The sequence below is a fragment of the Bufo bufo genome, chromosome 3 (assembly GCF_905171765.1).
Source record: "Bufo bufo chromosome 3, aBufBuf1.1, whole genome shotgun sequence".
Lineage (NCBI taxonomy): Eukaryota > Metazoa > Chordata > Amphibia > Anura > Bufonidae > Bufo > Bufo bufo.
This window is the reverse complement of record NC_053391.1, coordinates 507,810,514-507,835,356: the sequence shown is the minus strand read 5'-3', so window position 1 is coordinate 507,835,356 and position 24,843 is coordinate 507,810,514.

The window sequence follows — 24,843 nt, the reverse complement described above, 5'->3', positions numbered from 1 at the left end:
ATCATTGTGTGCTTATTTTGGATATTGATTTCTTCTCTAGGCAGAACTCCCTACTGTTAAAGTTCAATCCCCGTTGGTTAACTTTATTAAAAGATAAGGAATATATTAAGGCTAGTGATAAGCGGCAGGGGTCATATTCGAATTTGTGATATTTGGTAAATATTTTGTAGAATATTAGTCTTTTCTTACTCGAAAATCGGCAATATAATGATTGCGTAATATGCGAATATTATGCAATTAATACAGGCTTGGGTCAAAAACGAATATATAGCACTATATTCAATATAGTGCTATATATTCGTTTTTTAGAATATTCATCATTTTATGCCATCTGAAGTCATGATTCCTTGACAAGCAACTTAAGCAGGGAGGAATCACAACTTCAGATGTATAAAAATGACGAATATTCTAAAAAATGAATATATAGCACTATATTCGATATATTCGCAAATTCTCGAAGTGCCGATATTCGCGATTAAAATTCGAGTGCCGAATATTAGCGCTCAACACTAATTAAGACAGAATTAAAATCTTTTTTTTCAGTTGAATAAAGATTCAACTAATAAACAAATAATTTGGGACATCGCAAAAGCATTTTTAAGAGGAATTCTGATTAATAAGGTGAACTACTGGAAAAGAATGTAAAGGAAAAAACTAAAATTGCTGATCAGAAGTTAGAAGAGGCAAGAAGGAGGTATATAGTAGATAACCTGAATAAATGGGAGGAGGAACAAGAGAATGTTAGAGCCATATATATGGAAAAATCCCAAACTGCATTATTTTTCCAAGGGGTTACCTTTTTTCAGAGGGTGAGAAAGTCGGAAAGATTCTAGCCAATATTGTGAAAAATCAGCAGAAAAAATCATGGATAGGGGTTATAGGAAATGATAAGGGCAAGATTGTAAATTCCCCAGAACAAATAAGTTAGGACTTTAGGACCTATTATCAGGATTTATATAGGTCCAAAATACATTATGAAAAAGACAGCCTATCTTATTAAACAATGTTCCCTTTAAGAAACTGACATTGTACCAGAGAGAACAACTGGAGAGAGAGATCCAATTAGAAGAATTATAAAGGGCATTGAGATCTGTCAAAAATAAAAAAGCACCAGGAGGAGATGGATTACCGTTTGGAATTTATGAGGAATTTGGTCAAATACTGCTACCAGGATTACGGGAAACCCTATGTGAGGCTATGAGGATAGGAAGGCTTCCTGAATCTATGGAAGAGGCTATTATTGTCCCAATTCCTAAAGAGGCTAAGGATTTATTGATGCCAGAATCATATTGACCTATATCTCTGTTGAACACTGAAATAAAACTGTTAGCAAAGGTTCTGTCGAATAGACTTTCAAAAATAATTAATACAATAATTAATGAAGATCAAACAGGCTTTATCCCTGGGAGACTGATCAATACTAATATCAGAAGAGTTTTCTCTAATTTAGAGGCAAATAGACAAGAGGCTAATAAAAAAGGCATACTATCCCTGGATGCGACTAAAGCGTTAGATTGTATAGAATAGGAGGTTTTCAGTCGCTTTGGCTTTGGGGACTGTTTCATAAATTGGATTAAGCTAATAGATTCCAAGCCTAGTGCGAGGTTGGTGGTGGATGGGGTTATGTCCCTGATCTTTGCCCTTACGAGGGGCACAAGGCAGGGATGTCCCCTATCCCCATAGCTTTTTGTAATAGCAATAGAACCATTGGCTATTATTATTCGTGAGAATGATGAGCTTAAGGGCTTTCAGTATGGTACGCTGGTGATGTTTTGCTTTTTCTAAGTAATATTGAAGTGGATTTAGATAAAATAATTAGTATTATAGATAGGTTTGGATATTTTTCGGGTTTAAAGAAAAACTGGGATAAATCACATTTGATGCAATTGGGGAATGGAGATTTAAGCAAGAATTTAGTGGTAAATATAATTGATAATGGAGGGAGTTTCAAATATTTAGGGATACATATTTTAACCCCTTAAGGACCGGGCTCATTTTCACCTTAAGGACCAGGCTCATTTTCACCTTAAGGACCAGGCCATTTTTTGCAAATCTGACCAGTGTCACTTTAAGTGCTCATAACTTTAAAACGCTTTGACTTACCCAGGCCGTTCTGAGATTGTTTTTTCGTCACATATTGTACTTCATGACACTGCTAAAATTGGGTCAAAAAAGTTAATTTTTTTGCATAAAAAAATACAATTTTTACCGTAAATTTTGAAAAATTAGCAAATTTCAAATTTTCAGTTTCTCTACCTCTGTAATACATAGTAATACCCCCAAAAATTGTGATGACTTTACATTCCCCATATGTCTACTTCATGCTTGAATTGTTTTGGGAATGATATTTTATTTTTTGGGGATGTTACAAGGCTTAGAAGTTTAGAAGCAAATTTTGAAATTTTCAGAAATCTTCAAAATCCCACTTTTTATGGACCAGTTCAGGTTTGAAGTCATATTGTGAGGCTTAGATAATAGAAACCTCCCAAAAATGACCCCATTCTAGAAACTACACCCCTCAAGGTATTCAAAACTGTTTTTTCAAACTTTGTTAACCCTTTAGGTGTTCCACAAGAGTTAATGGCAGATGGAGAAACAATTTTGAAATTTATATTTTTTGGAAAATTTTCCAATATAATCAATTTTTTCCAGGAGTAAAACAAGGGTTAACTGCCAAACAACACTCAAAATGGGTTGCCCTGATTCTGTAGTTTGCAAAAACACCCCATATGTGGTCGTAAACTACTGTTTGGCCGAACGGTAGCACATAGAAGGAGGGGAACACCATATGGGTTTTGGAAGGCAGATTTGGCAGGACTGGTTTTGTTTATACCATGTCCCATTTGAAGCCCCCTGTTGCACCCCTAGAATAGAAATTTCAAAAAAGTGACTCCATCTAAGAAAGTACACCCCTCAAGGTATTCAAAACTGGGTTTACAAACTTTGTTAACCCTTTAGGTGTTCCACAAGAGTTAATGGCAGATGGAGAAACAATTTTGAAATTTCTATTTTTTGGAAAATTTTCCAATATAATCAATTTTTTCCAGGAGTAAAACAAGGGTTAACTGCCAAACAACACTCAAAATGGGTTGCCCTGATTCTGTAGTTTGCAAAAACACCCCATATGTGGTCGTAAACTACTGTTTGGCCGAACGGTAGCACATAGAAGGAGGGGAACACCATATGGGTTTTGGAAGGCAGATTTGGCAGGACTGGTTTTGTTTATACCATGTCCCATTTGAAGCCCCCTGTTGCACCCCTAGAATAGAAATTTCAAAAAAGTGACTCCATCTAAGAAAGTACACCCCTCAAGGTATTCAAAACTGGGTTTACAAACTTTGTTAACCCTTTAGGTGTTCCACAAGAGTTAATGGCAGATGGAGAAACAATTTTGAAATTTCTATTTTTTGGAAAATTTTCCAATATAATCAATTTTTTCCAGGAGTAAAACAAGGGTTAACTGCCAAACAACACTCAAAATGGGTTGCCCTGATTCTGTAGTTTGCAAAAACACCCCATATGTGGTCGTAAACTACTGTTTGGCCGAACGGTAGCACATAGAAGGAGGGGAACACCATATGGGTTTTGGAAGGCAGATTTGGCAGGACTGGTTTTGTTTATACCATGTCCCATTTGAAGCCCCCTGTTGCACCCCTAGAATAGAAATTTCAAAAAAGTGACTCCATCTAAGAAAGTACACCCCTCAAGGTATTCAAAACTGGGTTTACAAACTTTGTTAACCCTTTAGGTGTTCCACAAGAGTTAATGGCAGATGGAGAAACAATTTTGAAATTTCTATTTTTTGGAAAATTTTCCAATATAATCAATTTTTTCCAGGAGTAAAACAAGGGTTAACTGCCAAACAACACTCAAAATGGGTTGCCCTGATTCTGTAGTTTGCAAAAACACCCCATATGTGGTCGTAAACTACTGTTTGGCCGAACGGTAGCACATAGAAGGAGGGGAACACCATATGGGTTTTGGAAGGCAGATTTGGCAGGACTGGTTTTGTTTATACCATGTCCCATTTGAAGCCCCCTGTTGCACCCCTAGAATAGAAATTTCAAAAAAGTGACTCCATCTAAGAAAGTACACCCCTCAAGGTATTCAAAACTGGGTTTACAAACTTTGTTAACCCTTTAGGTGTTCCACAAGAGTTAATGGCAGATGGAGAAACAATTTTGAAATTTCTATTTTTTGGAAAATTTTCCAATATAATCAATTTTTTCCAGGAGTAAAACAAGGGTTAACTGCCAAACAACACTCAAAATGGGTTGCCCTGATTCTGTAGTTTGCAAAAACACCCCATATGTGGTCGTAAACTACTGTTTGGCCGAACGGTAGCACATAGAAGGAGGGGAACACCATATGGGTTTTGGAAGGCAGATTTGGTAGGACTGGTTTTGTTTATACCATGTCCCATTTGAAGCCCCCTGTTGCACCCCTAGAATAGAAATTTCAAAAAAGTGACTCCATCTAAGAAAGTACACCCCTCAAGGTATTCAAAACTGGGTTTACAAACTTTGTTAACCCTTTAGGTGTTCCACAAGAGTTAATGGCAGATGGAGAAACAATTTTGAAATTTCTATTTTTTGGAAAATTTTCCAATATAATCAATTTTTTCCAGGAGTAAAACAAGGGTTAACTGCCAAACAACACTCAAAATGGGTTGCCCTGATTCTGTAGTTTGCAAAAACACCCCATATGTGGTCGTAAACTACTATTTGGCTAAACGGCAGGACATAGAAGAAGGGGAACGTCATTTTTGGAAGGCAGATTTTGCTGGACTGGTTTATTGACACCATGTACCCTTTCAAGCCCCCTGATGCACCCCTAGAGTAGAAACTCCATAAAAGTGACCCCATCTAGGAAACTACGGGATAAGGTGGTTGTTGTTTTGGGACTATTTTTGGGGTAAATTTGATTTTTGGTTGCTCTATATTAGTCTTTTTTGAGGCAATGTAACAAAAAAATGTAATTCTAAAATTGTTTCTACATTCACTATTTGGTTTTGTGGAACACCTAAAGGGTTAACATAGTTTGTAAAGTAACTTTTGAATACCTTGAGGGGTGTAGTTTCTTAGATGGGGTCACTTTTTTGGAGTTTCTAGTCTAGGCTACATCAGGGGGGGCTTCTAATGGGACATGGTGTCAAAAAAAAAACTGTCCATCAAAATCTGCCTTCCAGAAACCATATGGAGTTCCCTTCGTTCTATGCCCTGCCGTGCGGCTATATAGCCATTTACGACCACATATGGGGTGTTTCTGCAAACTACAGAATCGGGGCAATAAATATTTAGTTTTGTTTGGCTGTTAACCCTTGCTTTATTACCGGCAAAATGGATTCAAATTGAAATTTTGCCCAAAAATTGGTGTTTTGGCACAGTTTTTATTTTATATTTTTAACACCGTTCATCCGAGGCGTTTGGTCAAAAGTTATTTTTATAGCGACGACTTTTACGCACGCGACGATGCCCAATATGTATGGCTCTCAGACTTTGGAGACACTAAGCAGGCATCCTAAAACTGCGGCCCTCCAGATATTGTAAAACTACAATTCCCACCATGCCCTGCTGATGGCTGTAGGTTGTCTGGGCATGCTGGGAGTTATAGTTTTACAACATCTGGAGGGCCGCAGTTTGAGGATGCCTGCTCTAAAACTAATATTTTTGGGGGAAAGAAAAATTGTTTCCGTGTCTCCAAAGTCTGAGAGCCATAGTGTTTTATGTTCTCTAGTGGACTGTTGAGGATTATAAAAATTTAGTACTCCATGGAAGTGTGATACTCCCTGAAGCAATTGATAATGCAGAGGCCCGGATGATCGGGGCAAGTGTCACATTGAGTAGTGGTGTCCTTCCGTATCCCCCTCTTGTGACACACTCTGCACTTTTTTTGGGTTCGTCCCTTCTTTCCAGTATGGGGGACCACACCTGGAAAGTGTTGGCCAGGGACGATCCGGGCGCCTCCAATTCCCGAGGTACTCCGGCCTGCTCTTTCCCGGTCCGAAAAGATCAGGTCTTTGAGGACTGCCTCATAGAACTGGAGGAATGTCCCTGTGCTGCCAGCGCTTCGGGATAGTACAAAAGAGTTGTACATGGCAACCTGTACCAAGTAGACCGCAACTTTTTTGTACCATGCCCGGGTTTTGCGCATGGCGTTATATGGCGTGAGGACTTGATCAGAGAGATCAACTCCTCCCATATACCGATTGTAGTCGACGATACAATCGGGCTTGAGGACCGTTGCCGCGGTACCTCGCACAGGGACAGGGGTGGTGCCGTTACCGTGGATTGTGGACAGCATAAGGACATCCCTCTTGTCCTTATACCTGACCAGCAACAGGTTTCCACTGGTAAGGGCACGGGTCTCACCCCTGGGGATAGGTACCTGGAGGGGGTAGGCAGGGAGGCCGCGTTGATTTTTCCGCACGGTCCCACAAGCGAACGTGGATCTGGCGGCAAGGGACCTGAACAAGGGAATGCTGGTATAAAAGTTATCCACGTACAAGTGGTAACCATTATCCAGCAGTGGGTACATAAGGTCCCACACGAGTTTCCCGCTAACACCCAGAGTGGGGGGACATTCTGGGGGTTCAATACGGGAATCTCGCCCCTCGTACACACGAAATTTGTAAGTGTACCCTGAGGCACTCTCACAAATTTTGTATAGCTTCACGCCATACCTCGCCCGCTTTGTGGGAATGTATTGGCGGAAACTGAGTCTCCCCTTGAACGCAACGAGAGACTCATCAACCGCGACCTCCCTTCCAGGTACGTAGGCCTGCTGAAATGTGGCCCCAAAGTGATCGATGACCGGCCGTATCTTATACAGCCGGTCATAGGCAGGATCACTTCGGGGGGGACATGCTGCATTATCGGAATAATGCAGACATTTCCGGATGGCCTCAAACCGGTGACGTATCATGACCATACTGTACAGTGGGGTCTGGTAGAGTATGTCCCCACTCCAGTATTGCCTGACACTGGGTTTTTGGACTAGACCCATATGCAGCACGAGGCCCCAAAATGTCCTCATTTCGGCTGCACTGACCGGCGTCCAGCCACCGGGTCTAGCCAAAACTGAGCCTGGGTTTTGAGCGACGAACTGTTGGGCGTACAGATTCGTCTGCTCCACCATCAAATTCACCAGTGAGTTACTGAAAAAAAAACTAAAATAGTCTATTTCAGTAAACCCCACTGTGGGAATCTGGATTCCAGGATTGCCAGCAAAATCCGGAATCTCAGGCTCAAAGTCCACTGGGGGACACCAGCTAAGTTCATCGGCAGGGGGCTCCGGTGGACTTATTTGGTGGGCCGGGAAACCAGTACGAACCCCAGGGCGGCTCGTACTAGGGTGGGCCACAGGATCCCTAGCATGTGGGGCCCCTGGCTCCGCCTGGCGGCGTCTCCGCCGCCTTGGTGGCTCATCGTCATCAGATGATGATGAGGAGGATGCGGATGACAAAAGGAATGTGGGGTCATCCTCATCCTCACTGGGGCTCTCAGAGTCGGAGGCAATCTGGGCGTATGCCTCCTCGGCCGAGAACATCCGGTGGGCCATGGGTGTGTGTGCGTGTAGGTGTGCGTGTGTGGCAAACTTTATTATATGTGCGTGTGTGTGGGGGCAACGGGTGTTCGCGTACTAAAAAGTCCAGGCAAAAAAATGGGCAAGTGTTAGAAAAAAAAAAAGTTAAAACTTGCTGATCAGCGGTACAACGCTGATCAGCGGTCGGTGGGGTGGTGGGGCGGGCGATGCGCTAACAGTGGACGGACGCTAAAAAGTGCCGGCCAGTCAGCGCACGCAGAAAAAAAAAAGTGGTGGTGAGTGGGGGGTGGGGGGTGCTGGTGGGGGGTGGGTGGGGGGGGGAGGCAGGTGGGGGGGGGGGAAGTGGCTGGTGGGGGGTGGGTGGGGGGGCAAGTGGCAGGAGGGGTCTGGGTTAGGGTTAGATGGAAGTTTGGAAGTTTGGAATAAAAGTACTTTTTTTTTTTTTTTTCTAACTTACTTTTCCCTTCTTTCCCTGCCTAACGGTGCCTCTCCCTCACTGACCCTAACCTACCTGGGTGGCGATGGGTGCAGGAGGGTGATGGATGCCGATTAGGGGGACACAGGAGCTCGTTCTGGACGGTGCTGCACGGTCAGGGTGCTGGACAGGAAGAGGAGGGGAGAGAGGAGCGCAGGAAGTTTGAATCTCGCGCCTCTCTCCCCTGCACCAATCAGCACCCTGGACAGCGGCATTCAGCACCAGGGCCAGCACCGCCTCTCCAAATCCTCGGACTGCGATAGGTGGTGTATAATTACGCCACCGATCGCAGTCTTTTTCCGGTTCATCGGGTCACAGGACACCCGAATGGACCGGAAACGCAGAAAACCGCAGGTCTGAATTGACCTGCGGTTTTCTGCGATCGCCGATACGGGGGGGTCAAATGACCCCCCCCTGCATTGTTACGGGATGCCGGCTGAATGATTTCAGCCGAAATCCCGTTCCGATTAACCCCTGCGGCGCCGGAGTTCCGATTTTAAGTCAGGACGTACCGGTACGTCCTCGGTCCTTAAGGACTCGGGAAATAGGGCGTACCGGTACGTCCTAGGTCCTTAAGGACTCGGGAAATAGGGCGTACCGGTACGTCCTAGGTCCTTAAGGGGTTAAAAAATTTGGGGGATTATGTAGAATTAAATGTAGTTCCACTGATAAAGGAGTTAAGAAAGAAAATGCACATGTTGAAAAGGTTACCACTATCAATGATGGGGCGAATTATAGTGAGAAACAGAAGTATTTGAACACCCTGCAATTTTGCAAGTTCTCCAGCTTAGAAATCATGGAGGGGTCTGAAATTCACATTGTAGGTGCATTCCCACTCTGTGAGACAGAATAAATAAAAAAATTCAGGAAATCACATTGTATGATTTTTCAAGGATTTATTTGTCTTGAACTGCTGAACATAAGTATTTGAACACCTGAGAAAATCAGTGTTAATATTTGGTACAGAAGCCTTTGTTTGCAATTACAGAGGTCAAACGTTTCCTGTAGTTCTTGACCAGATTTGCACACACTGCAACAGGGATTTTGGCCCACTCCTCCACACAGATCTCCTCTAGATCTCTCAGGTTTCAGGGTTGTCGCTGCGCAACACAGAGTTTCAGATCCCTCCAAAGATGTTCTATTGGATTTAGAATTAAACATTAATAAGAAAGGTGCACTACTGTGGATACAAACAACCAAATCTGACTAAACACTCAAACTGGTGTTAAAATTGAGAATCCAATATATCCTTTTATTAAGGACATATCTGAACCCGAGCACCGCTCCAAGGTATCTCAAGTAGCTCGGGACCTAACGCTAAACTACCTGTGCCGTATGGGCAATACCAGGAGCCAGTGGGCGAATTACAGGAGCGTAAGGTCTGACTCACAAACTACCAGTTACCTCCAGCATACAGCCATGCTTGCAATGGGAGGAGGGAGGAGGCTGTGAGTCCCACCCAAGACTGACCGATAAGGCCCAGGCCTCACAGGTGCACCTAAATGTTGCCTGTGGATGAGAATCAGGCACATTTAAATTTGGAGTTTATATACCTCCAAACATATCTATATACAAACTACAAAAAATGGCGTGGTGTTAAAAGGCAGGAAGTGCTCAACCCCATATGCAGTTGTGCATCTATACCCAGGAGAGCAGATCCTGCACTTGTGGCCTGTTGCTAATGGAGATCCCCAGCAAAGATGCATACAGTGGAGGATGCCTGCAGCGGACCACAAGTACCACAAAAAGACATCCTACACAAGATAGAAAAATGTGTAGATGTAAATAGCTATATGAAATAAACATTAATAAGAAAGGTGCACTACTGTGGACGTAAACAACCAAATCTGACTAAACCCTCAAACTGGTGTTAAAATTTAGAATTTAGCTAATATATCCTTATATTAAGTACATATCTGAGCCTGAGCACGGCGCCAAGGTATCTCTAGTAGCTCGGCACCTAACGCTAACCTACCTGTGGCATATGGGCAATACCAGGAGACAGTGGGCGAATTACATTCGCCCACCTGTGAGGCCTGGGCCTTATGAGTCAGTCTTAAGTGGGACTCACAGCCTCCTTCCTCCTCCCATTGCAAGTATGGCTGCATGCTGGAGGTAACTGGGAGTTTGCTGTGAGTCGGACCTTACACTCCTGTAATTCTCCCACTTGGCTAAATTCTTAATTTTAACACCAGTTTGAGTGTTTAGTCAGATTTGGTTGTTTGCATACACAGTAGTGCACCTTTCTTATTAATGTTTATTTCATATAGCTATTTACATCCATAGAGGTAAAAAATAGCCAGCAGCACTCCAGGAAATCAAGGCAAACGGTGGTTTATTGGACCCAAAGTCAAGCGACGTTTCGAGCATGCTTGACAAAGACAGCAACAAGCTGTCGAAACGTCGCTTGACTTTGGGTCCAATAAACCACCGTTTGCCTTGATTTCCTGGAGTGCTGCTGGCTATTTTTTACCTCTAGTTCATTGGACCTAGGTGCTGGTCCACATCAGCCGGACGTGCACCCCTTGTTCATATAGTGTGCTGCCTCCTCATCTTTTCAAGTTTTATTTACATCCATACATTTTTCTATCTTGTGTAGGATGTCTTTTTGTGGTACTTGTGGTCCACTGTGGGCATCCTCCACTGTATGCATCTTTGCTGGGGATCGCCATTAGCAACAGGCCACAAGTGCAGGATCTGCTCGCCTGGGTATAGATTCACAACTGCAAATGGGGTTGAGCACTTCCTGCCTTTTAACACCACGCCATTTTTTGTAGTCTATTGGATTTAGGTCTGAAGACTGGCTAGGCCACTCCAGAACCTTGATATGCTTCTTGCCAAGCCACTCCTTAGTTTACCTGGCTGTGTGCTTCGGGTCGTTGTCATGTTGGAAGACCCAGCCACGACCCATCTTCAATGCTCTGATTGAGGGAAGGAGGTTGTTGCTCAAAATCTCACAATAAATGGCCCATTCATCCTCTCCTTAATACAGTGCAGTCATCCTGTCCCCTTCGCAGAAAAGCACCCCCAAAGCATGATGTTACCACTAGTTATGGACGAACATCGCCCGGGATGATTCGCAAATGTTCGCGAACCGCAAGTTTGCGGCGGGCCTCATTCAATTTAATGACAAGCGAACCTGGAAAACCTTCAGGTCATATTTGCAGCCACCAAATACTTAATAGAAGTGCACAAATAGTCCCACAACATGAACAGTGACATAATAGTGGGGGATCAATGACAAAAAATCCCACAAAAAAAATGTATTTTAATCAGAGGCCATTTTTATGCGTCTTAAAGCAAAATTCTCAAAAATGTGCCCTGCTTGAGCCTAGAAAAATTTAATTTTAGGCCACGGCAGTACGGGCCCTAAAAATTAGGCATTCACCTGACATAAAAGAACAAGTGATTATGTGGCTCAAGGTACATTATGCGATCACTGAATAACAATTTTACTGTAGCCCACTGGAGTACAGGCCCCAAACATTAGGCATTCACACTAACAGAAAAGATCAAGTGATTATGTGGCTGCAGGTATATTAGATGGTCATTGGATATCAAGTTTACTGCAGGCCAGTGGAGTACAGGCCCCAAACACTAAGCATTCACCGGACAGAAAACATCAAGTGATTATGTGGCTGGAGGTATATTAGACGGTCATTGGATATCAACTTTACTGCAGGCCAGTGGAGTACAGGCCCCAAACATTAGGCATTCACCGTACAGAAAAGATCAAGTGATTATGTGGCTGGAGGAACAGTCAGGTCCATAAATATTGGGACATCAACACAAATCTAACATTTTTGGCTATATACACCACCACAATGGATTTGAAATAAAACAAACAAGATGTGCTTCAACTGCAGACTGTCAGCTTTAATTTGAGGGTATTTACATCCAAATCAGGTGAACGGTGTAGGAATTATAACTGTTTGCATATGTGCCTTCCACTTGTTATGGGACCAAAAGTAATAGGACAATTGGCTCCTCAGCTGTTCCATGGCCAGGTGTGTATTATTCCCTCATGATCCCAATCACAATGAGCAAATAAAAGGTCCAGAGTTCATTTCAAGTGTGCTATTTGCATTTGGAATCTGTTGCTGTCAACTCTCAAGATGAGATCCAAAGAGCTGTCACTATCAGTGAAGCAAGCCATCATTAAGGCTGAAAAAACAAAACAAACCCATCAGAGAGATAGCAAAAACATTAGGCATGGCCAAAACAACTGTTTGGAACATTCTTCAAAAGGAATGCACCGGTGAGCTCAGCAACACCAAAAGACCCGGAAGACCCGGAAGACCACGGAAAACAACTGTGGTGGATGACCGAAGAATTCTTTCCCTGGTGAAGAAAACGCCCTTCACAACAGTTGGCCAGATAAAGAACACTCTCCAGGAGGTAGGTGTATGTGTGTCAAAGTCAACAATCAAGAGAAGACTTCACCAGAGTGAATACAGAGGGTTCACCACAAGATTTAAACCATTGGTAAGCCTCAAAAACAGGAAGGCCAGATTAGAGTTTGCCAAACGACATCTAAAAAAGCCTTCACAGTTCTGGAACAACATCCTATGGACAGATGAGACCAAGATTAACTTGTACCAGAGTGATGGAAAGAGAAGAGTATGGAGAAGGAAAACTGCTCATGATCCTAAGCATGCCACCTCATCAATGAAGCATGGTGGTGGTAGTGTCATGACGTGGGCATCTATGGCTGCCAATGGAACTGGTTCTCTTGTATTTATTAATGATGTGACTGCTGACAAAAGCAGCAGGATGAATTCTGAAGTGTTTCGGGCAATATTATCTGCTCATATTCAGCCAAATGCTTCAGAACTCCTTAGATGGCGCTTCACAGTGCAGATGGACAATGACCCAAAGCATACTGCAAAAGCAACCAAAGAGTTTTTTAAGGGAAAGAAGTGGAATGTTATGCAATGGCCAAGTCAATCACCTGACCTGAATCCGATTGAGCATGCATTTCACTAGCTGAAGACAAAACTAAAGGGAAAATGCCCCAAGAACAAGCAGGTACTGAAGACAGTTGCAGTAGAGGCCTGGCAGAGCATCACCAGGGATGAAACCCAGCGTCTGGTGATGTCTATGCGTTCCAGACTTCAGGCTGTAATTGACTGCAAAGGATTTGCAACCAAATATTAAAAAGTGAAAGTTTGATTTATGATTATTATTCTGTCCCATTACTTTTGGTCCCTTAACAAGTGGGAGGCACATATTCAAACTGTTGTAATTCCTACACCGTTCACCTGATTTGGATGTAAATACCCTCAAATTAAAGCTGACAATCTGCAGTTAAAGCACATCTTGTTCGTTTCATTTCAAATCCATTGTGGTGGTGTATAGAGGCAAAAATGTTAGAATTGTGTCAATGTCCCAATATTTATGGACCTGACTGTATATTAGATGGTCATTGGATATCAATTAGGTTTTCACCGGACAGAAAAGATCAAGTGATTATGTGGATGGAGGAATATTAGACGGTCATTGGATATCAATTTTACTGCAGGCCAGTACAAATACATGTCAAATACATATGTTTAAAAGAACTAAATATTAAATTGGATTAAAAACATGGATAACGAAATCCCCCCTCTTGAATAAACCCCAATGATAATAGGTGAAATTTGATAACACGTGGTCGACACAGGTGTTGAATTCCTCTGAGGCCTCAACAATTAGGCATTAACCGTACAGAAAAGATCAAGTGATTATGTGGCTAGAGGTATATTAGACGGTTATTGGATACCAATTTTACTGCAAGGCAGTGGAGTGCAAGCCCCAAACATTAGGCATTCACCGGACAGAAAATACGTTTTATGCCGCTGTTTTTACATAAGACAGGGACCATTTTTTATTCTCGGTGGTGGAGGATATGTGTGAGCTGGCATGAGGAAATTCAATTAAACGTGGTCGTCACAGGTGTTGAATTCCTCCGAGATCCATGCCTCATTCATTTTTAGAAATGTGAGGTAGTCCACACTGTCGTGAGCTAGGCGACTGCGCTTATCGGTCACGATTCCCCCTGCTGCGCTGAACGTCCTTTCGGACAGGACACTCGACAAAGGGGCAAGCCAAGAGTTCCATGGCAAATTGTGCCAGCTCTGGCCACAGGTCAAGCCTGCAAACCCAGTAGTCCAGGGGTTCCTCGTTTCTTAGAGCGTCCACTTCTGCCATTAACCCGATGTAGTTGGAGACCTGTCGGTCTAGACATTTCCCGAGGCTGGATCGGAGGGCGGCTTTCGATAGGTTGGCTGCAAGAATGATCTCATATCCGAAGTGACCAACACATCTTCAAACCGCCCTCTTCTTGCATGCGCGGTAGGATTGGTACCTACAACTTTTTTTCTGTGTCTTGAAATTCCTCTGCCAGAGCCCACAACAGCAGAATGCAGCATCTCTCGCAGAAAGGCCTGTAAATGCTGCATTCTGCCTTTATGCTTTTTATACGGGGGTCCCTCTTCAAACCCTGGAGCATTAAGGCCCCCATTTGCACTAAAATGGAAGCGGTGGAGTGACCTGGCTCCTGCTCATCGCCCAGGAGAATGTCATCCTCGGTCTCCTCCCCTCAGCCACGGACAACACCAGGGATCCCCAAAAAGTTTAAAGCATGCTCTTATTGCTCCTCCTCCTCCTCATTCCCTTAGACACCATCCTCCTCTGACTCCTCTTCAGACTCCTGCTGACTAGTCTCAGATGGAGTAGCCCCCCCTGGGAATTCATTCAGCATTGTGACTTCCTCATCTTCCAGCTCCTGCTCCTCGACGGATTGCTCAATGACATGATGCAATGCACGCTCCAGAAAGAAGGCGTAAGGTACGATGTCACTGATGGCGCCCTGGCTGCGACTGACCAGTTTGGTGATCTCATCAAATGGCCACAGAAGTCTGCTTGTGTCACGCATGAGCAGCCATTGGCGCAGTGAAAATAAACCAAGCTCCCCAGAACCTGTCCTGCTGCAGAGTTTGTACAGGTAGTCGTTAACGGCACGTTGGTGCTAGAGCAGCCTAGCAAGCATATACAAGGTGGAGTTCCAGCGCGTCGGGCAGTCACAAATCATACGTCGTACGAGCAGGTGGTGTCGGCGCTGAACATCTGAAAGGTGAGCCATAGCCGTGTAAGATCTTCTAAAATGGCCAGAGATTTTCCTGGCCTGCCGCAAGACGTCCTGGATCCCGGGGTATTTGGCAATGAATCGCTGCACAACTAAGTTCAGGACGTGTGCCATGCACGGCACGTTTCTCATTTTGCCCTGTTTCAGCACACTCAGCAGATTGGCACCGTTGTCGCACACTACTTTACCAACTGTCAAATTGAGCAGGGTTAGCTACTGATCGGCCTGTGACCGCAGAGCTGAAAGCAGTACAGGACCAGTGTGGCTCTTGGCTTCCAGGCACAACAACCGCAGCACAGCATGGCAATGTTTTACCTGGTACGTTGAATAGGTTCTGGGGAGCTTGGGGGGTGCAGCAGAAGAGGCGGTAGCAGTGGAAAAGGAGGAGTCAGCTGAGGAGGAGACGAAGAATGGAGTAGGAGGAGGAAAAGAAGAGGCAGCCCTGCATGCAATCCGTGGCAGAAACACCAAATCCACACGGGTGCCATGGATTGCATGCTTGACAGCTTTCAGAAGGTTCACCCAGTTGGCAGTAAAAGTTTTGTACCTTCCCTGCCCGTGTTTGCTAGACCACGTGTCTGTGGTCAGATGTATCTTGGCACCGACACTGTGTGCCAGAGATACATTCACTTGGAGCTGAACGTGGCCTTATAGCTCTGGGATGCCTTTCTGGGAGAAATATTTTCTTCCGGGGACCTTCCATTGCGGTGTGCCAATGGCCACAAATTTTCTAAAGGCCTCCGAGTCCACCAATTTATATGGCAGTAGTTGGCGAGCTAGCAGTTCCGACAAGCCAGCGGTCAACTGTTGAGCAAGATGGTTATCCGGCGTCATCAACTTTTTACGTTCGAACATTTTCGCCACGGAAGCCTGGCTTTTGCCAGATGAACGCGATGATGGCACGGTGTAAGGTGGAGTGAAAGACAAATGGGAGGAGAGAAGAGAAGGAGGCAGGATGTGGAGCGCCGGGAGTGTGGCTTTGTGGGTTCTGACAGTGTTGCTCCCACTGGGTTCGGTCATGGGAGGTCAGGTGCCTTCTTAAGGCGGACGTTCCTAGGTGAGTGTGGGCTTATCGTGACTTATGCGTTGACAGCACAGGCTGCAGATGGCAACACTATTGTCAGCAGCTGAAACGTAAAAAAAAGCCCACACTGCGGAACCATGTGCCGGTGTCCTGGGATCGCCAGATGTGACCGTGCATGGTGGATGGCTTGCTCCAGATACATTTGCAGTCTGTTATTTGCCTCCTGTGCACTGTGAGTTCTGCCTGCTTCTCCTTCTTCTACCCCCTATCTGCTGCTCTGTCTCTCCCTCTGAACTCCCCTCCTCTTCCTCTCTCATCGTCACCTTTACCACCACTGATATTAGAGATCTCGGAGTAGACAGCAACAGCGGGGACCCCCCGTCCTTGGGCTTATCTGGGTACTGTCGTCAGACTGCTGGATGGTGGCCGCTGCTACCCCCTCTTCCTGATCTGATGCCAAGAATGGCTACGCATCGGTAAGATCTGGGAATGGATGGGAAAATAATTCCTCTGACTCGAGTGGGGGCTATGGTGGTGGTGGTGGTGTCTTTGGGGGTGCACACAGCAGAGAGTGAGAAGGGTGCATATACAGAGGATGAGAAGGGTGCAGAAGCGGAAGGCTGAGTGAGCCACTCAACCAACTCTGGTGCGTCCTTTGACATAATCGCACACACCTTCTCCAACTTCCCACTTAGGCTGACCGATCCCTACCACCCCTGCGGAATGGCTTGCCTCTTCCTCTGCCTGTCATTTTAAAAATGACCCTGTGACAAAGTCCCTATAGAATAGCAGTATTTGTGGAAGCAGGTATATTGCAGGCCTCAATCCATATTTGGTGGAAGTCGGTGTATCACAGGCCTCAATCAATATTTGGTGGAAGACGGTATATCAATCCCCTCTATCAGTATTTTGTGAAAACCGGTATATAGAACCCCTTATTGAGTATTTGCTAGAAACCGGTATATCAATCCCCTTAATCAGTATTTGGTGGAAGCTGGTGTATCGCAGGCCTCAATCAATATTTTGTGGAAGCTGGTATATCAATCCCCTCGATCATTATTTTGTGGAAATAAGTATATATAACCTCTTAATGAGTATATGCTGGAAGCCGGTATATTAAACCCCTTAATATTTTGTGGAGCTGGTGTATCGCAGGCCTCAATCAATATTTGGTGGAAGCTGGTATATCAATCCCCTCTATCAGTATTTTGTGGAAACAGGTATATAGAACCCCTTAATGAGTATTTGCTGCAAGCCAGTAAAAATCAAGCCCTTTAATCAATATTTGGTGGAAGACGGTGTATCGCCGGCCTCAATCAATATTTGGTGGAAGCTGGTATGTCAATCCCCTCTATCAGTATTTTGTGGAAACAGGTATATAGAACCCCTTAATGAGTATATGCTGGAAGGTGGTATATCAAACCCCTTAATATTTGGTGGAAGCTGGTATATCAATCCCCTCTATCAGTATTTTGTGGAAACAGGTATATAGATCCCATTATTGAGCATTTTCTGGAAGCCGGTAACTAAAACACCTTAATTAATATTTGGTGGAAGCTGGTGTATCGCAGGCCTCAATCAATATTTGGTGGAAGCTGGTGTATCGCAGGCTTTAATCAATATTTGATGGAAGCCGGTATATCAATCCCCTCTATCAGTATTTTGTGAAACCGGTATATAGAACCTCTTATTGAGTATTTGCTAGAAGCCGGTATATCAATCCCCTTAATCAATATTTGGTGGAAGCCGGTGTATCGCAGGCCTCAATCAATATTTGGTGGAAGCTGGTATATCAATCCCCTCTATCATTATTTTGTGGAAACAGGTATATATAACCTCTTAATGAGTATATGCTGGAAGATGGTATATCAAACCCCTTAATATTTTGTGGAAGCTGGTGTATCGCAGGCCTCAATCAATATTTGGTGGAAGCCGGTGTATCGCAGGCCTCAATCAATATTTGGTGGAAGCCGATATATCAATCCCCTCTATCAGTATTTTGTGGAAACAGGTATATAGAACCCCTTAATGAGTATTTACTGGAATCCAGTAAATCAAACCCCTTAATCAATATTTGGTGGAAGCCGATGGATCGCAGGTCTCAATCAATATTTGGTGGACGCTGGTATATCAATCCCTTCTATCAGTATTTTGTGGAAACAGGTATATAGAACCCCTTAATGAGTATTTGCTGGAATCCAGTAAATCAAAGCCCTTAATCAATATTTGGTGGAAGCCAGTGTATTGCAGGCCTCAATCAATATTTGGTGGAAGCTGGTATATTAATCCCCTCTATAATTTTTTTGTGGAAACAGGTATATAGAACCTCTTAATGAGTAGTGATGGACAAACATCTGCTGGGACGGTTCGCAAACGCGATCGCGCGAACCACAGGTTTGCATGGGGTCCCATTCATTTTCATGGCAGGCGTGTAAAAGTAGTGTATTTGATTACATTTCACCTGCATGTCTGAACAATCGCTTTATATGCATAAAGAGTGTTATAAAAAAATCGCCAGTGCAACCTTCTGCGATTCAAATTTTTCTTAAGTGCACTCAACTTCACATTTTATAAGGTCTCACTAGATATCATATTAGTGATTGTTGCAGTAAGTATTCCTGTGACATCACACCCAGTATGTTAGTAGCATATTTGTATGGAAAGCAGATAAATATATTTCACATGCACATTGCACATCCATTGTCATGCCGAACACTATATATCGCACACACACACTATATACCGCACACACACAGACACACAATATATACCGCACACACACACAGAGTCTATAGATTATAGTTTGTATACTGTTGGTCAGGACTCAGGAGAAGCTTTCTTTGTCAGACCGTCAGTATTTGCTGGTTCATTTAGAGTTACCCAGAGTGCACCATGGGGAGATGAACCAGCTGTACACCCCATACCGTACCGTCACTTCACTAGACAGGTACATCTCTGCTCAGCTGGACAATATCTGATAGCTCAGACCCCACCCTCATACAGTTGTAATACAATCCCATCTTCTAACCGTAACAGTAAAGTCACATGCACACGCGTGTTTTTTTCAAAACTACGGACTGTAAAAACCCGGGCTGCTGTCCCGAAGAGTGGACGAGCGCACAGCGTCATTGGTTGCTAAATCGCTATGACGCCGTGCGCTTCTTGCCGCCACCGCTGTATAGTAATACACTTGTATAGATCATACAAGTGTATCACAGTATAGCGGTGGTGGCCGGAAGCGCACGGCGTCATAGCAACCAATGACGCTGTGCGCTCGTCCACTCTGCAAGACGGCAGGCCATACTTGTACGGTCCGTAGTTGAGAAAAAACACGCCTGTGTGCAGGTGACCTAAATCTAATATTTCCACTTCAAAGACTTAAATATTTTTTGCAGTTTACTTGAGTAAATTATTTTCAATACTATTATTGCAAAAAATTGGGATTATATGCTTGCATTTTTATCTTGCAGCGGATGTTGGGGCGGGGATATGACCGCACCCGGTCCCACGCCGAGAAGCAGTGGATTGTGCGGGAGCTGGCATTTGAGATCTGGCGCAAAACGGTTGTTAAACACCGACGTCTGGCCATCATTAAAAAATGGTCAGACATGAAGCGCAGACACCCCCGGTTTATAAAAAGAATCCGGGACGAAAAATGCCCAGGTAGATGCATAAATAACTTTTGTATGTTTTGCCAACACTCTGTAATGTATACAGTGCTAAGCAAAGGTATTCACCCCCCTTGACTTCGTTATTTTTTTTGATGCCTCACATCCTGGAATTACTATGGATTGTTTGGGATTTGCATAATTTAATTTGTAGAACATGCCCACAACTTAGGCTGGGTTCACACTTGAGCGTTTTACAGCGCGTTCAAACGCGCTGTAAAACGCTCAACACATGAAAACCAATGCTTCCCTATGGCCCTGGTTCTCACTTGAGCGTTTTACAGCGCGTTTGAACGCGCTAAAAAAACAACCTACGCTCAAACAAGTTCTTGAGCTTCTTTGGGGCGTTTTGACGTGCATTTGTGGCCATAGGACACTGCAGTCAATCACACAAACGCGCGTCAAACGCGCGTTTACTATTGCAAAAAACTTTCGACAAAAACGCGCATTAAACGCGCATATCAAATACGCTCAGGTCTGAACCCAGCCTTAGATCTTTTTTTAAATTGGTTAATTGTAAAGCATACAACAAATAGGACAAAATAACAGAAAAGGTCAATGTGCATAACTATTTACCCCCTAAAGTCAATACTTAGTAGAGCCACCTTTTGCAGCAATCACAGCTCCAAGTCGCTTTGGATAAGTCTCTATGAGCAGTTGCCACATCTTACCACTGGGATTTTTGCCCATTCCTCCTTGCAAATCTGATCCAGCTCCTTCAAGTTGGATGTTTTGCGCTTGTGAACAGCAATCTTTAAGTCTGACCACAGATTTTTTATTGGATTGAGATCTGGGCTCTGACTAGGCCATTCCAACACATTTACATGTTTCCCCTTAAACCACTCAAGTGTTGCTTTAGCAGTGTGTTTGGGGGCATTGTCCTGCTGGAAGGTGAACCTCCGTCCTAGCCTCAAATCACGCACAGAATGGTACAGGTTTTGCTCAAGAATATCCCTGTATTTAGCATCCATCTTTCCCTCAACTCTGACCAGTTTCTCAGTCCCGGCTGCTGAAAAACATCCCCACAGCATGATGCTGCCACCACCATGTTTCATTGTGGGGATGGTGTTCTTTGGGTGATGTGATGTGTTGGCTTTTTGCCAAACATAGCGTTTACTTTGAGTGTCAAAAAGTACAATTTTAGTCTCATCAGACCAGACCACCTTCCTCCATACATTTTGGGAGTCTCCCACAGGCCTTTTCGCAAACTCACAATGTGCCTTTTTGTTTTTAGCTAAAAGTAATTTCTTTCTTCTAGTCACTCTGCCATAAAGCCCAACTCTATGAAGCGTACGGCTTATTGTCGTCCTATGTACAGATACTCAAGCCTCTGCCGTGGAACTCTGCAGCTCCTCCAGGGTTACCTTAGGTCTCTGATTAATGCCCTCCTTGCCCTGTTTTGGTGGGCGGCCGTCTCTTGGCAGGTTTGCTGTTGTGCCATGTTCTTTCCATTTGGTTATGATAGATTTGATGGTGCTCCTGGGGATCATCAAAGATTTGGTTATTTTTCATAACCTAACCCTGAGTTGTACTTCTCAACAACATTGTCCCTTACTTGTTTGGAGAGTTCCTTGGTCTTCATGGCAGTGTTTGGTTAGTGATGCCTCTTGCTTCTGTGTTGCGCCCTTTGGGGCCTTTCAAAATAAGTGTGTGTATATATAATGACAGATCATGTGACACTTAGATTGCACACAGGTGGACATCATTTTACTAATTATGTGACTTCTGAAAGTAATAGGTAGCACCAGAGCTTATTATGGGCTTCCGAACAAAGGGGTTGAATACATACGCACATGGCAATTTTCGGTTTTCTATTTCTAAACAATCATTTTATTTTGATATTTTTCTCATTTCACTTCACCGACTTAGACTATTATGTTCTGATCCATCACATAAAATTCAGATTAACAAAATCTTTAACAGAAGGCTGTAATGTACCAAAATAAGCAAAAAGTCAAGGGGGGGTGAATACATTTTGAAGGTACTGTATATACAGTAATGCAAATAAGTATTTCATCCCTTTACAACTGATTAATTAGTACCTGGTGGGACACGCCCCAAATTAACCAAATTACATCCAACATCTCAATCTAGCTGTGGTTGTATTGTATATATATATTTAAACTCAGAGCGCGATAGAAATTTTGGATGTAACCAGCTGATTTCGTAGAAGTGACTGACTGAACTATCACTGGGTCTGCAGTGGAAGCCTGAGGGCTAGCCTCCTTCCTACGGGCTATGGACCCAAGACTATGGAGACCCCCACTCTGACCTATTTGGGTTAGAGTGAAATATAAACCATGATTTATTGGTTGAGTTTATAGGCCACATCTTTCCTATTCCCCATTAAAGTTGCATGATGTGAATCCATAAACGCAATAAGGGTTAACTCTGCTCTGAGACTCCCAATGAATGTGTTAGTTTATTTGTCCCTGTGTTCTATTGTGTTAGTGAATGGGATTAAGAAGTAGCCAACTCTGGTGTAGAGAAGTAGATCATCCTATGATACACTCAGGAGACAATCCCATCCCATGGGTCTCCTCTCTCCCTATTGTTTCATCAAGACACTGTGGAGGGGATGTTTGTTTGCATGCTGTTCATTTTTGATTGAGTTATGCGTCATAAAGCTGGCAGCCACTGCAATTATATATAGATCCCTCCATATTGGAATTTCTTTATATCTAATGTTGTTAAGATTTCTGAGTTGTTTCTCTAAAATCTGAACATTCTGTGATTACAGAAGTTCCTATTCCCTCCATTCGGAGAAGGCTATCAGCGGAGGCCGTGGAGGTGGTGGAGGTTGAGGAGGAAGAGGAGGAGGAGGCCGGACTCTCCCAGCATATTGAGCCACCCCCACCCATATCAGGACTCGGAGGAAGAGGAGGTGATCACCAGCCCCCACCAGGAGGGTAAATATGTGCACATAGCAATATGATTATGTATCCATAACATGTACATAAACATTAAAATGGCCAACAATGAGGGGACAACATACACTATAGTAATACAAAAAAAGAACACTAATCTACATTGAAACCATTAAATTAACAAATAAATAATATTAAACTCTATTGAACTATCACTAACTAGCAAACAATGTAAAATTATACTGTACTGAAATATCACAAACTAATAAACTATATAATCATCATAAATATCACTAACGTATTGAGATTTAAATAGTCAATGTGTATAAAGACTTTTAAGAAATTGTAAAAATAAAGGTAAAAAATAGACAAACAGACATATTTTGTACCGCCGTGTACATATCGACCGTCTCTATAAAAATATCCTATGACATAACTCCTCAGGTGAACACTGTAAAAATAAAAAAATAAAAACAATAAAAAAATATAATAATTTTTGCCACCTAACATTACTAAAAGTGCAACACCAAGCTATCAAAAAAGGCATATGCCCCCCAAAATAATACCAATCTGTCATTTCATTCAGCCAAAAATGAGACCCTACCATTAATCACTGAATAAAAATAATAATATGGCTCTCAAACTATGGAGACACTAAAACATGAATTGTTTTTGGTTCAACAATGCTTTTATTGTGTAAAACAGAAATAACTAAAAAATAAGGAAACATATTAGGTCTTGCCGCATCTGTAACAACCAGTTGTATAAAAAAATCATACGAAGTTACCCCTCAGGTGGACACCTTTCAAAACAAAAAATAAAAACTCTCGAAAAAGGCATTTTTTTGACAACTTTTATCACAAAAAGGTGTAATAGCAAGCGATCAAAAAGTCATATGCACCACAAAATAAAGGTTTAAAGGTTTAATAAGAATTCCAAATAATGTTTATATTATTTTTTTCCCAACAGTACTGAAGACATTGAAGGCCAAAGTGGCAAAAATGCAGAAGGAGCACCGCTAGGATATGTGGGTCATTCAGGAGCGGACGAAGGCCATGGAGGAAAGGCACCGCCAGTCCATGAAGGGGGTGCAGCAGATGCTCCTGCTATTGGAAAAGTTGCCTTAAAAATGTATTTATTTTTCTAATAAGTTATATAAATCATTTATACTTATAACGTGTATTTTGTTTTTTTTAATATTGCTCTGTTTTAGTTTAATAGCTCGGCCTAAATCAGCCAGAACTGACAGCAGCCGGTAAATACATGTCAAATACATATAGGGTCCATTCACACGTCTGTAAAATGGGTCCACATCCGTTCCGCAATTGAGCGGAATGGTTTCAGACCCATTGATTTTCAATTCCAGTCAGCAAAATTAGGCATTCACAGGATAAATAAGTAAGTGTAGCGGCCAGTACAGGCCCCAGAAATTAGCCAACAGGCGTTCACCTGCCAGCAAAGAACTTTGTATTCTGTGGCTGGAGGTACATTAGCCGTTCACAGGATAAATAAATAAGTGTCGGCCACTAGTACAGGCCCCAAAAATTAGGCATTCAACAGACATCAAAAAAGGCCTTTTATGCCTCATTCATTTTTAGAAATGTGAGGTAGTCCACACTGTCGTGAGCTAGGCGAGTGCGCTTATGGGTCACGATCCCCCCTGCTGCGCTGAACGTCCTTTTGGACAGGACACTGGATGAGGGGCAAGCCAACAGTTCCATGACAAATTGTGTCAGCTCTGGCCACAGGTCAAGCCTGCCCACCCAGTAGTCCAGGGGTTCATCGCTTCTCAGAGCGTCCACATCGGCCGTTAACCCCTATGTAGTCGGACACCTGTCGGTCTAGGCGTTCCCTGAGGGTCGGCTGAAAGAATGATCTCATATCATAAGTGACCAACACATCTTCAAACCACCCTCTTCTTGCAGGCGCTGTTGGATTTGTACCCGCAACTGTTTCTCTGTGAGTGGAAATTCCTCTGCCAGTGCCCGCAAAAGCAGAATGGAACATTTCTCGAAGCAAGACCTGGAAGTGCTGCATTCTGACAGCCCTCTGTGATGGTGGTAAAATTTGCGCCATTTTTTTTTTGTAGCGGGGGTCTAAAGGCGTTGCCACGTAGTACTGGTCCTTGCCCTTTATGC